Source organism: Carcharhinus amblyrhynchos, chromosome 11 (genome assembly GCF_965287045.1).
Source record: "Carcharhinus amblyrhynchos chromosome 11, sCarAmb.v2.hapA, whole genome shotgun sequence".
In the NCBI taxonomy this organism is placed as follows: domain Eukaryota; kingdom Metazoa; phylum Chordata; class Chondrichthyes; order Carcharhiniformes; family Carcharhinidae; genus Carcharhinus; species Carcharhinus amblyrhynchos.
Window position 1 is genome coordinate 34,926,417 of NC_137334.1, and position 14,877 is coordinate 34,941,293.

Genomic DNA, 14,877 nt, shown 5'->3' on the forward strand with positions numbered 1-14,877 from the left:
TCTGCTGCTATCAGCTGGCTTTCGGGCCTCCCCTACAGGCAGAAATCAGGCCTAGGGATATTTATATTGCACAGAGTGCACAAGATTTAATTTGTGGACTAGCCAAAAAAACAGATCTGAAACTCTACTGTTTTCCTGCCCATTCTGGATTCAGAATTCTTTTGGTAAAATCGCCCCAGGGTGTCAGCATGGTATGTAATTTTAAAAATGGTGCTAAACACATATTTGTGTTCAATGGGAAATTAAACTTAGGCAGAGTGAAGAAAAGTTACACTTGTGGTTGAAAGTGAATAAAATAGGAGATGAGGAGAAAATAAATGTGTTCCCCGCTGCTTTGCACCCAAATGCTTTTGAAGTGTTATGTAAACAGTTGACCGCAAGTTCACAGTATGATGGACCATCCTGAAATTAATGAGAATGTGGTCTCATTATAACACAACTAATTATTAATTTGCACCGAGCATTGAATTCTGTGAAAGGAAGCAGTTGACACATGAAACTGTTACAGATTACATTCTCGAATTGGTAAAACTCTCTCTTTTCTGTGAGTGTAGCACAAACCTGGGAAAAAGCTGAGAAACACATTCCTGGAGGCCTCAAGAATGATAAAATCCATGCCACACTTCGAATAAAGGCAGCTAATAAGGGAGGATATCTGCAGTGAGCCAATAGCCATGAAAACGGCAGGAAGAGTTTCTTGCAAATCGCAAGGGGGTTTCTTTTCTTGAGGTGACAGGTGGGAAGGCCACCTATTTTCAGTGAGAATGAGGCCATAGCAGCCAAATTCAGTCATAGAGTCAGAAATTTAGATGCTACTGTTACCAAACATTTAACTTCTCCCTTTTCCAGTCAAAGTGCTGTGTCTATTGGAAAGCCAGTCATATCCAGATGGCTTGCAGGAGCAGAAGTAGCAGTGGTCCAGATCATAGTGAGTCACCTAGATGCCAGGCTCATTATGGAGTCTGGAAAATTTTGAATGCATAAAACCGGTGTGAAACAAACTAGTCATTCCAATAATACTGTTCCAGGTCAAGTTAGGTTGGAATATGATGATGCAGCCTATTACTTGCCATTGGTAGCAATAGCACAGAACAAAGTCTTTCTGATGGGAAGAAATTGGTTGAAGAAAATACAGTTAAACTGGGTCAAGTTATTCACGGTACTGATCAGTAATTCGTCAGATATTGAGGAAGTGGCTAAGAGGGCACACAGTAATCTTTGAACAAGGAGGGCCAGATGTTAAATTTAGACATCACAAGGCTGAAGTCAATATAAAGGACAGCTTATATAGCTGATATTTTGTAAGGCAAGGTCAATGCCTTAAGCACAGTTAGAAGCAGTAATCAAAGAGTTGAATTAGTTGTAAAGGACAGGAGAAGTTAAGAAGACAAGGAGCAGCAAATGGGTCGCACCATGAATCCATCTGGGTCTGTGGAGATTATAAACAGTAAAATATATGATCAAGGAAAGTTCTTAACCATAGCCTCCTTAATTTAGCCAATGGAAAGTTGTTCAGTTAGATAAGTTTGTCAAATGCATATTTGCAACTTTAATTAACCGACAAGAGGAAAAAACTGCTTACCATTCATACACTCAATATGAAAAGTTACCATTTGGGGTGACTCTTGCTTCTGCAGTTCTCCAAAGCATCATGTATGAGGTACTAACTGGGATGGATGGAATGTGCTCCTTCTTAAAAGACATGCTAATTAGCAGAAAAAGAGCACATTGTAAAATTGAACAAAATCCTAGATCAACCTCAAGAGAGTGGCATCAAAGCTCAAAAGCACAAGTGTTGCTTCTTAGGGTAAAGTGATGTATAGCTGGGTAACCAAGTAGATGGTGAAGGTATCCATCGAATGCAGCAGAAAATTGAGAGGTTTTGAAAGCAAAGAGATCAGAGAGCAAAGAAGAACTTGAACCATTTATAGGGTTTGTTGTGTATTTTTCTATATTAATTACTGACTTAATTAATATATTCACTCCGCTGTATCAACTGCTCAAAGATGGCGTAGATTGGGAGGGGTTTGTGGAGTGTCAGAAAACATTTGAAGGAGTGAAGAAAGTAGTGATGAGTGATGCTATTTAGACTCACTGTGATCCTAAGAAACAATTTTAACATGCTATGATTCATTAGAGGGTTAGTGTAGGTGCTATCTCATAATGGCAGATGGTGTGGAGAAGCTTTTAGCATATGCTTCACGCAGTTTAATGAAGTCAGAGCATTAGCGATCATATATGATGTTACTATGTTCCATAAATACTTAAACGGTAGCAAGTTCACTTTGTTGACTGACCACCAAGTTTGTATAAACATATTTTGGTTTAAAGAAGGAAGTACTATCCCGAGCCACAGCATGGTTTCAGAGATGTATGTTCATAGAATCCTTACAGTGCAAAAGGAGGCCATTCGACCCATCAAGTCTGCACTGACCACAATCCCACCCAAGCCCTATTCCTGTAACTCCACATATTTACCCTGTTAATCCCCCTGACACCAGAGTCAATTTACCATGGCCAATCAACCTAACCCACACATCTTTGGAGTGTGGGAGGAAACCAGAGCACCTAGAGGAAACTCAGACAGACATGGGGAGAGAGTGCAAACTCCACGCAGACAGTAACTTGAGGCTGGAATTGAACCCGGGTCCTTGGCACTGTGAGGCAGCAGTGCTAACTGTTGTGTCACCATGCCACCCATGTTGATGTTAATGGCCTAGCAACATTATATTAAATATTGTAAGCCAGTAAATACAGATAGCCTTTTGAGATTTCCCATGAAGAATGATACATTCTAATCCACTGAGCCAGTGTTTGCCAGGGAAAATAGTGAAGAAACTCACAAAGATAGGGTTCTCAGCAAAGTGTTCAATTATGTCATGACTGGCTGGTCTAAAGAGATGAGAAATTGGAGGTGTATTTCACACATAAAAATGAACTGAGTGTGGGGCAAAACTGTTTCCAATGGGGTTTAAGAGTCATGATTTTGCTGAGCTTCAGAGAGAGATTGGTAGAGGAAGCAACGGCAGATAGGGATAGTCCATATGAGGGCAGTAGCGAGGAGCTGTTTTTGGTATCCAAAGGCAGGTAGAGATTTTGAAGATTTGGTGAAAAGCTGAGAAGTGTGTCTCAAAATGAAAAATGATGCAGCCAAGGTTCCATTCATTTCATGATCAAACATAAAAAATCTGTAGGGACGATGTTGATTTATTTGAAGTGAAAGGAAAGAGCACCTTGTTTTGGTCAACAACTGGCGCATTACACAACCGAAGCAGTCAGTATTGTAGCAGCTGTGGAGAAAGAAATAACATTAAGTTGGATTTTACATCCACCTATGGTGAATACCAGGTGGGGAGCGAGGTTTGTAAAATACCATGGGTGCTGTTCCCACAGCTTACCCGCCTACCCACTGCTGCCCTATCACACGATTCTCAGTGGTGGGTAGAGGCATTGGGCAGCCTGCCCTACTTTGGATCATTTGAGGCCTTCAATGGCCAATCAGGGGTTAAAAACCACTGCTTCTGGGATTCATCAGTGGCTGGAGAAGCCTCATCAAGTGTGCAGCCAGCAGCTTTCAGTGTGCAAGGGGCATGGATGTATCCTTACCAGCCTTCCACTGGGTCCCTTTACCATGGCTTGTATGCACTGGCCATGCTCCCCACCACCCCCCGCCCACTCCCAACACCCCCTTCACACCCTCACCTGGACCCCTCTGCACTTACCTCTCACTCTGGCTTCTTGTGGTTGGGAACTGGTTGCAGCTCCAGCAGTGGACACAGCTTGAATTATACTATTGAGACCAGAGAACTGTCACTAAATTGACCAGCAGCTCCCAGACACGGGATTTCCTAATCAGAAGGAGCTGGAAGCCAAAGCAATTAACACTGAGCAATAGACGCCTGCACAGGGAGATGCCAAAGTCCAGCCCTGAATCTTTCACCAGGACAGGGGTGACTGGCATTCCAGTGCCCAGTAAAATGTAGCCTAAGACTTTCAGTTTTGAGTTTACATAAGGAAGCTGTTGATCTGAAATGTTGGACTGGATTTTATCAGCCCTTGGTGACAGGTTTGAAGACGGAAAGGCTGACAAAATGGCATAAGATAACATTAGCGGGCATGCCTGACTGCTTCCTGTCACCATCATACTTTGTCAGTGGTGGAAAAGGTGGCAGATGCCCTACCCTCTCCACTCAGAGTCAAACTTAGCTATTTATGGCCCCTTCACACCTCTTACTTTGCCAACTGATGAGGAGCCCATCACCACATGGGGAGGCTGCCAGATAAACCCTCACCGCCTCCCAGTGGGCTAGAGTGTGGGGAAGCCTCCTTAGCTGGCACTCTTTGGCTGACAGAAGGATCCACCAGCAACGATGGCTGTCCCTGTGGCAACATTACTGCCTGCCTCAGCAGCCTTCCGCTTCGCTTGGGCCTACGTGCCTGACCCCATCATCCCAGATCACACGTCCCTGTCTTCGAGGGCATCAATGCATCCTCGTCCTCCAAGTGCAGCTGCAGCAGTGGACATTGCTAACAGTGGAGCTGCTGAGGCTGAAGAGCAGGTTGGCTCTCCAGTTGAACTGGTGACCTTGGCTAGCCCTCGTTTAGCCACTTGATTGATTGGGAAAATACTGCCCTGATTCTCGCCTGCCAGAAGTGGAACTTCCACTGCCTACTTCTGTAGAAGTCAACCTGTTCACTCAGTTTCTGTCTGCACCGACAATGCTAAAATTGCTGAATATATTTATTATTTTCTGCCTTTCATTTCAGATTTCCAATCCATGAGCGTTCTGCTTTTTGTATTCTATGTTAATTTTTGGTGTTTTTCTTTCTTATTTATAGAAGATAGAACATTACAGCACAGTACAGGCCCTTCGGCCCTCGATGTTACGCCGACCAGTGGAACCAATCTAATGACCCTCTAACCTAAAGTATTCCAATATTATCCATATGCCTATCCAATGACCATTTGAATACCCTTACAAATTAGAGAGTGAATGTAATCAATGTCAAGATACATGTTATTTATCCTGCTGCTTTGTTATCCTTGCTTATAGTGCTTTTTGCAAATTTAAAACAAAATTAAATGTAACATCAGATTCCAGTGAAATTTGGCTCAGTCCCAGTTTCAATGCAGGTGCGTCTGGCAGAATGATACGTTTCAGATTCTTACCTTATTTAATCTAGAATTTAACTACAACTTTGGGAAACATGCAAACAAGCGATTTCCAAGAAAAGGAAAAGAGATCAACCAAGCATGCGGCAGAAAAATGCTAAACAATCTGTGTGGACAACTGCCTGTTTGGCAGCTGGTTGTCTGAACAGCTGTGCAACTGATGCCTTTCTGACTGCAACATTTGAATTGAGATAAACAATCCTTGCATTGACCATGGAGCAGGTGAAACCAGCGCATGTGTTCCAATGTCATTGTTGGCATTATTTAATCACAATCATGAGTTATCCTTATAGGTGCTGTATTATGGCGAAACATAATAGTGAGTATGAAAAAACACATGAACCTGAATTTTTCGGATGGCGGGAACTCAGTCCCCAGTCAATCCAATGTCAGATTATGCTCTAAAGGGAGTTGATTGGCATTAGGTGGGACTCCTGCCCTCACTCAAGAGGAAGCCCCACTTTGCGGAATTGCTGGCCAATCAGATTAGAATAGAATCCCTACGGTGCAGAAGGAGGCCATTTGGCCCATCAAGTCTGTACCAACCACAATCCCACCCAGGCCCTATTTCCTGTAACGCCACACATTTGCCCTGCTAATCCCCCTGACACAAGGGTCAATTTAGCATGGCCAATCAACCTAACTCATACATCTTTTGGACTGTGGGAGGAAACTGGAGCACCTGGAGGAAACTCACACAGACATGGGGAGAATGTGCAAACTCCACGCAGACAGTGACCAAGGCCAGAATTGAACCCCGGTCCTTGGCACTGTGAGGCAGCAGTGCTAACCACTGTGCCACCGCGCCACCCAGGTTGGCTGGCAGATCTTCAGACACAATGCTGCAGTTGCTGGAAGAAGCATTGCAGGGCGCTGCCTGGAACTAAATGCAAGAACCTGGAGGATAGCTAAGTGGCAGAGGTATGCAGGATGGGGAGGGTGGGGACCGTCTGGGGAGGTCACCATGGGGCTAATCAGGGTCTCAGAGAATAAGGCAGGGGGATGGCAGGGACAGGATATCCGGATGTCACCAGGTTTTAAGGAGAGGGTGCCCCCAGTCAGAAGGGGCCTTCTGATAGATGCACCCTCTACTGCAAATCCTCCTGCCTGAAATCAAATTTTGTTTCTTCCTGGCCTTCCATTTTGAACAGTCATCCACCCATCAGTCTAAAATTTGAGGCTGGGCTGGGAAAGGCCCTTAAACAGCCATTATGTAACCTCTTAAGGGCTTTAATTGGGGAAAGAGTGCTCTCAGAATGTGGGATAGTAGAGCAAGATATAATACTGGCCATGTTTTGTAATTGAAGCATTTTTATCTTTAGCACTTTTCATTAAAAGAAACAGTCCAAATTATTTGCCAATTAGACACAAGCCAATACATGCAAAGCCAGGAAAGAAAAGGTTGAAAGCTTAAATTAAAGTTAAATTATTAAGAAGCTTTTTAAAGGCATGGCAAGGTGAGGCATGAGGCTTTTTTGGAGAGGATATTGAATGTATTTCTGCATCTGTAGAATCATAGAATCCCTACGATGCAGAAGGAGGTCATTTGGCCTATTGAGTCTGCAGTGACTCTAGGACAGAACATCTCACCCAGGCCCACACTCTACTCTATCTCCATAACCATTTATCCCACTAATTCTCCCTAACTTACACATTTTTTGGATACTAAAGGGGAATTTAGCATGCCAATTCACTTAACCTGCGCATCTTCAGATGTGGGGGGAAACTGGAGCACCCGTAGGGAACCCATGTAGATGAGGGGGGAACATGCATACTCCATACAGACAGTGACCCAAGGCTGGAACTGAACCCGGGTCCCTGGCGCTGTGAAGCAGCAGTGCTAACCACTGTGCCACCGTGCCACCTTACAAATTAGAGAGTGAATGTAAACAATGTCAAGATACATGTTATTTTTTAATGCCATTTTTATAAAGTTGTCACTTCTTCAGTCATGTAAGGATTAAACATAGCACAGACAAAAAAAACATTGAACTGAAATGTATTTCAAATTGATAGAGACCTAAATGAAAGGATTGGGTTTTTATGGATATTTGTTTGATAATTGCTTACTTTAAATAATTGGTTTTGACTCAGATTGTTACAGCATCAGGCCATGGGAAATTCATGACATTCTGTAGCTCTTCTGTATAATTTCTGCAAGTTCTTTTTATATTCACATCAACCAGCAGGGTCAAATTCACAAGACATTAGTATGCAGTTGCACAGAATGTTTTTTGTGGGTAAGCCTGGCATTCTCAAGAGAAAAGCCTACAAAAGGCTGTCAAGAAGTAACTTTCCAAGTGTTTGTAATCCTTAATATAGAAAATAATCAGATGGTACTGGATGGAGCATATCATCATGTTTGTCAGGAGTGGAACTTAATGTTTGGATTTTCATTCCTAGGTCAGCTGTATAGAGCCAGGACAGCTCCTCACTCCGCAAACTTAAGAAGGCCAGGCCTGGAAGATGATTACCCATGCTAACATCGTAAAACACTCCCCATGCCTCATCCATGCCAACCCATGGCATAGCAAGCTTCCCACCACTCTCTATGGCCCATTATCCCTTATGCTATACTGTGACCCTCAATTTCCCCCTGTATGGCTTATCATACTCCCATATATCACCCCATGATGACCTCCCAAGTCCTTATGGTTTCTCATGCCCTGTACGTCAATTCTTGCCCCTCCACCCATCCCCAAAGCCTTTTATAGTCTCTATGCCAACTTAGTGCCAATCTGTGTCCCCATCCACCACCCTATGCCCTTATTCCCTTCATTCTAATTTACCTAGTATCCACCACCAAACTGCTCACTTAACAAACAACCCAGTGTGATGATGTTAGGTTGCAAAATTAGTCATGCAGCATAGTTTGATTGACAACTCCAGGAGACTACTGAATGCAAATATTTGTTTTTGTGAGAGATTAGTTGAAGGTATTTTCATTGAATTGAATGTTTCTTTAAAGTAGTGGTGTCACCAACAGGCACATAAATCTACTTTATGTCAGCGTGGCTCTTGAGGTTTGCCGTTGTAAATACTGGGTGAGTTGGCATAGAAAGATAAGGGTGAAGGATGTTGGGTGTGAGGGTCATAGGTTGACATGAATTGGCATCTGGTTGTCATAGGGGCTACAAAATGGGTTAGTATGGAGTCTCTTATGGGGCCTTGGGTTGACTGGGGGACATAGGGTGGCTTAGGGAAATGGAGGTGTGCGTGTGCGTGTGTGTTTGTGTGTGCGCGTATATATGTGTGTGTGTGTGTGTGTATATATGTGTGTGTTTGTGTTTTGGGTGGGGGGAGAGTTGGGGGGGTGGTGGCTGAGGGATGTTTTTGTTTTCTTTGCCTTTTGAAAAAGTCAACAAAGTGCCAATGCTCAGAAGGAGCCAATCTGTCCTCCCGCTGTAACCTTATCCCCCACGTGGGAGCCTCCATACTCATTCCAGGGTCAAACTGCCAACATCTAATCCAGCCCTCAGTCCCTGGAACAAAAATCCTGCACTCTGGGCCTCTTTTTCCAGGATCAGGCTCACGGAGGCAGGAAAAGTACAGCTTCTGTCCTCCTGGAGCAGGAACTAAAATCCAGGCCTGTATGGACAGGCTTCGTCAGTTAAGTCACCAACGTGAATTTTAATACAGAAATATACTGGTGCTTCTGGAACAAGGAAATCGGTATACAAATGAGGGGACTGGTGTGTTAATGATCACCTATTAAGTCTGTAATGCTTACTGATGTTCAATGGAGCAGCTCATTAAACTATCCCTACCAGTCAGGATCATTGTCTTGGGATAGAAATGTTCATTCTGAAAACAGGAGTTTATTTTCAAATATCACACATCAGCAGAGAAGGTGGGAAACTGTTTAATTGGCAGCTCTATTTGCTGGACAGGGGAAGAGTTCGAGGTTGCGATCCCCACCATTTCCTGCGTACACCAGAAACAAAAGAGAGGAAAACATTTGTTTAAGGTCAGTTCCAGCAGAGGCTGCTGAATGTGGCAAGGAGGAAGCATGTCTCTTTTAAGAGGGAAACTGGCTCAAGCTTAAATATGTAGTCCAATTTCAGCCTGTGCATGAAAAGTGAACCTGTTATTGGCCCACTCGAGTGTCGGTGTCGGCCAACAGATCTGGCTGTGTCAGTGGAAACACAGCCAGGTTCTGCTTTGTCATTAAAGTTGCTCTTATTCCAGGATCATCCTGGAATGCAAAAATAATCTCTGCTGTAAACAGTCTGCTTCAATCTTTCATCCCCGCTCCCCTGCCCCTCCCATCTACAGCTCCACATGAAGTGCAAGGTTCTCCTGGACGCCTTTGTCACTCACATCAAGGAGTGAGGGCACCAGCAAGAGGGAAAAACCTACTTCACCTCATCCTCACCAATCTGCCAGTTGCAGGTGCATTCAGCCAATGACAGAATCGGTAGGAGTGTGTCAGATCAAACCCAAAATGAAGTGTAATGTCTTTTCTTGTTTGTGGGGACCATGAATTGAATTCATTTTGAATTTGAATTGTTTTTTGGAACAAGCAAGGCAATGGATTAAGAGCTTGCCTTGTCCACTCTACAGATTGGTTTTGTAACTTTAAAAATTGAGTAATTTTTTTTAAAAGTATCAGCAGGAGCGACCACTGCACAGTCCTTGTGGACATAAAGTTCCATCTTCACTTTAAGGATACCTTCCACCATGTTGTGTGGCACCGCCACCATATTAAATGGTGAATAGATATAGCAACTCAAAGCTGGCATCTATGAGGCATTGTGGGCCATCAACAACAGCAGAATTCTCTGCAGCCATAATCTGTAACCTCATATCCTCCAATCTACCATTACTTTCTAACCTAGGGATCAAACCCTGGTTCAATGAAGAGCGCAGGATTTACTCCACATGATGTAAAGAAACAATTCCTGGTGCTGGATAGTGCAATGGTGACCTATGGGCCCTGACAACATTCCAGCAATAGTACCGAAGACTTGTGCTCCACAACTGGCTGCACTCTTAGCCAAGCTGTTCCAGTGCAGTGACAACACTGGCATCTACTCAGCAATGTAGAAAACTGCTTAGGTATGTCCTGTCCACAAAAAGCAGGACATATCCACTCCAGCCAGCTAAGGCCCCATCAGTCTATTCTCAATCATCAGTAAAGTGATGCAAGGGATCATCAACAATGCTATCAAGTAACACTTACTCAGCAATAACCTGCTCACTGATGCTTAGTTTGGGTTCGGCCAGGGTCACTCAGCTCCTGACCTCAATACAGCCTTAGTCCAAACATAGACAAAAAAGCTAAACTCAAAATATGAGATAAGAGTGACTGCCATTGACATCAAGAGCATTTGACTGAATGTTGCATCAAAGAACCCAAGCAAAATTGGAGTCAACTGGAACTAGGGAGTTGTATTTAGCATAAAGGAAGATGGTTGTGGTAGTTGGAGGTTAATCATCTCAGTTTCAGGACATCACTACAGTTGTTCCTCGGGGTAGTGTCCAAGGGCCAACTATCTTCAGCTGCTTCATCAATGACCTTCCTTTTATCATTAGGTCAGAAGTGGGGATCTTCACTGATGATTGCACAATATTCAGCACCATTCACTACTCCTTAGAAATTGAAACAGCTTGTGCCCATATGTAATAAGACCTGAACATTCATGGTTGGGCTGATAGGTGACATGTAAAGATTGTGCTACTCAAGTGCCAGGCAATGACCATCTTCAACAAGAGACACACACTCCAACGTTTTCCTCTTGATATTCAATGGCATTACCATCCCTGAGTGCTAACTATCGACATCTTGGGGATGACCATTTCCTGGAAGCTAAACTGGACTTCCCATATAAATACTATGACTGCAAAAATAAGTCTGAGATTGAGAATTCTGCTGAGAGTAACTCACCTCCTGACTCCCCAAAGCCTATCCACCATCTACAAGGCACAAGTGTGATGAAATATTCTCCACTTGTCTGAATGAGTGCATCTCCAATGACACTCAAGAAGTTCAACACCATCCAGGACAAAGCGGTTTGGCTGACTGACAACTTATCCACCACATTTAACATTCACTCTTTCCACTACTCATGCACATAGCAGCAACATATACCATAGACAAGAAGCAATGCAACAGCTCACCAAGGCTCCTTTGACAGCTTCTTCCAAACCCATGACCTCTACAACCTAGAAGGACAAAGGTTCGAAGCAACTCGCCATTCACACCCGTGGGATCTTCTGGTCCCACCAACAGTGCACCCCTGCTGTGGACTTCATGAGGGTGAGGGGTGTATTCAACAGAAAACTCCATTAATGATGATAGAACCAGAAGATCCTACCACCGGCCATTGATGAGCTACTAGGGCAACCACAAAACACATGGAGCGTCGCATGGAAAATCCCTCCCAACAAGCAGATGCATTGGAACACCACCACCTGCAAGTTCCTGTTTAAGTCACACATCATCTCAATTGGAACTATATTGTCGTTCCTTCACTGTCACTCGATCAAAACCCTGGAACTCCCTACCTAACAGCACAGTGGGTGTACCTACACCGCATGGCCTGTGATGGTTCAAAACCACCTTCTCAAGGGAAACAAAGGACGGGCAATAAAAGTGCTGGCTTAGCCACTGATGCCCACACCCAGTGTAAGAATTTAATAAGACATCCGAACAGTTGCCTCTGTAAGTATATAAAAAGAAAAAAGGCTGTTAAGTAAGTGTCAATTCCTTATAGAATGAGACTGGAGAATTCATAATGTGAATCGGATGAATGGCAGAGAACTTGAACAAGTATTTTGCACCTGTCTTCACAGTGGAAGGTTCAAAATGCATCCCCACTAATAGGAGAAAATCTCAAGATAATGAAGGGAAGTAACTTAGAACAGTCAAGTTCATGAGAGAAAAAGTACCATGTAGACTAATGGTATTAAAGGCTGACATGACCCCTGGACCTGATGGCCTGCTTTCTAGGGTCTGAAAAGAAGTGGCTGTAGAGATAATAGATACAGTGTGCTAATCTTCCAAAATTCCTAGATTCTGGAGAAGGTCAAAATGGATTGGAAAAACAAATGTAACACCTGTATTCGAGAAAGGATGGAGACAAAAAGTAAGAAACTGTAGACAAGTTAGCATAACATCTATCATTGGGAAAACGCTATTATAACCCATATTAAGAAAATAATAGGAGGATATTTAGAAAAACATAATACAATCTGGTGGCATCCACATAGTTTTGTGAAAGGCAAATTGTGTTTGACAAATATATTAGACTTGTTTCAGGATGTAACCCAAGCAGAGTGGGTAATGGGGAACCAGTAGATGCGGTGCATTTGAATTTCTAAAAGGCAGAACTCTAAGGTGCCCCTTAAAAGGTTACTACACAAGATAAGAGCTCATAGTGTTGGGAGCAATATATTTGTGTGGGTAGAAGATTGGCTACTAACAGCAAACAGAGATTTGTAATTATTGGCTCATTTTCAATTTGGCAAACAGTAATCAGTGGAGTGCTAAAGGAGTGATTGCTGGAGCCTCAACTATTTACAATTCATATAAATGACTTGGATGAAGAAACTGAATGTATTGCAGCCAACTTTGTTAATGCAGAAAAATACCTAGGGAAGTAACTTGTGAGGAGGATCCAAAGAGTCTATAAAATGATATAGATAGGTTAAATAAGTCAGCAAAAAGTTTGGAAGCTGATGTATAATAAGGGAAAATGTGAGGTTGATTTTGGCAGGAAGTATAAAAAGACAGAATATTATTTAAATAAAGGGAGATTGTAGAATTGTACCTTGTTCAAGAAGTTAGCATGCAGGTACAGCAAGTAGTTAGGAGGACAAATGGAGAAATGACCTTTATTCCGAGGGGATCAAGCATAAAACAAAGGAAACCTTGCTTTAACTGTACAGTGTATTAGTGAGACCACACCAGAGTATTGTGTGCAGCTATGGTCTCCTTGTTTAAGGTCACAATCATGTCAGCCATGATGTTATTGAATGGCAGGGCAGGATCAAGACACTGAACAACCTTGTCTATTTCTTATGTTCTTTCCCCTGCTCCCACTAGGCATCTAGCCCAACTTTCTTTAATGCTCCTTCCTGCCTTGTCCAAACTTGCATCTTTTGATACTTTCTCTGACATCTCCAATCATGCCATCCTTGAACATATTTTGACCATAACATCATCTTTTCCCTTAGTCATATTCCCTCTGAACTGTTAATCACCAACTTCCTTTCCTGTTTCTCCATTAACAGATATTGTCGTGCCATAAAGTCTGTACATCCCAAATTGACCTCACCTGCCATTTTTGGACTTATGGAGCATGTATAGCCAATAATAATAGTGTCAGTGAAGATCTGGCCTAAAGTGCTTGGATTTCACAGAAAACTGTAAAGAACAAAGTTCTGTGCAACAGTTATTTGTAAAGATTGGATATATATAAAGTCCATGAATCAAATTCTACCATTATGGTTTTTTTTGTGTAGACATTGAATACCATTTTATTTTATTACATTACGCTTAATATGTTTTAGTTAATATTCTAATTCAGATTGGTCTATCAGTGCTATCTAGGCAATCGTCAATATTAGTGCCATCTTCAAATTCACTGGAAAAGATTGGTTCAGAATTGTCCCTATAAAGTATTCCTGCTTCTGATTAGAATGTAAGTTACATCAGAATGAATGATTCTGTTATACTTAACTTCATCCCTCATATTAACGTATTTTTATTTTATCCCTCATATTAATGTATTTTTATCTTATCCTTCATATTAATGTCTTTTTAATTTTATCCCTCATATTAATGTAATTTTATGTTATCCCTCATATGAATGTATTTTTATTTTATTTTCATTGATATTCATTTAAGGGATGTGGGCGTCGCTGGCTAGAACAGCATTTATTGCCCACCCCTAACTGCCCCTCAGAAGGTGATGGTGCGCTGCCTTTTTGAATTGCTGCACCCAGTGCTGTATAAACAAATCTTTACAAGCACCAGTTTTGTATAGATTACAGCGTTATAGATTACAGTGTTATATTCAAGCATGTTTATAAACAACTTTCTTGATTTCAGTCTTATCTATTGTGAATGTAACCTCATTAATGAAATATTATTAGGATCTGATCTGTAATTATTCCAAAAGACTCCTGATTAATTGGAAATACGCACGCCTGCAAAAATTCTGAATTGAACTGCTCCGGCTGTCTTTTTCTATATCGCCGGGGCAGAGTTTCACCAGTGTTCAGGGGTATGAACATTTTAAGGCATTTTTTATCAAGATATATATGGTTTTACAACATTGAACACATAGAGCAAAGGTTTTCCCACCATTGCCTTTGTATTTGAGATCTATAAGCACCTGTGTGAGTGCAATCCTGTGAACTACATAGAATTCCATATATTAACAGGATATTTGGCACATGATCAGGTCATTCAGCCTAACCAGCTCACTTATGTTCCATTCAAACCTCTATCTTTCCTAGTCTAAATCCATCATTGTAACCCTCTAGCCTATTCGTTTTCCTCTCACGCTCTTGCTCATCTTCCTCTTAATTGCATCTATACCATCTTCAACCTCTTCCTGTAGTATTGTGTTCCACATTCTCACAGCTCTCTTTTTAAACTGCTCAAATTATACCAGCAAACAATATGATGGGGCACATTTGGTAATTTTTTTGCAGCAACAGTATGGCATTAATGGCTATAATGAGCTATCTTTAAA

At 42.2% G+C, this 14,877-nt stretch overlaps 1 protein-coding gene across 2 annotated transcripts in view; it reads left to right on the forward strand.

The window, feature by feature from the left end:
- LOC145350030 (calcitonin gene-related peptide type 1 receptor-like) overlaps positions 1–14,877 on the forward strand; it is an 83,805-nt gene that overhangs the window by 32,399 nt on the left and 36,529 nt on the right. Inside the window, exon 1 of one of the 2 annotated variants that reach the window (XM_080198848.1) lies at positions 13,800–13,818. The exons of the other annotated variant lie outside the window; for it this stretch is intronic. The gene's annotated coding sequence lies outside the window, so the exon portion shown is untranslated. Of the gene's footprint in view, positions 1–13,799; positions 13,819–14,877 lie in introns of those variants that run through there. 2 annotated transcript variants of the gene reach the window in all.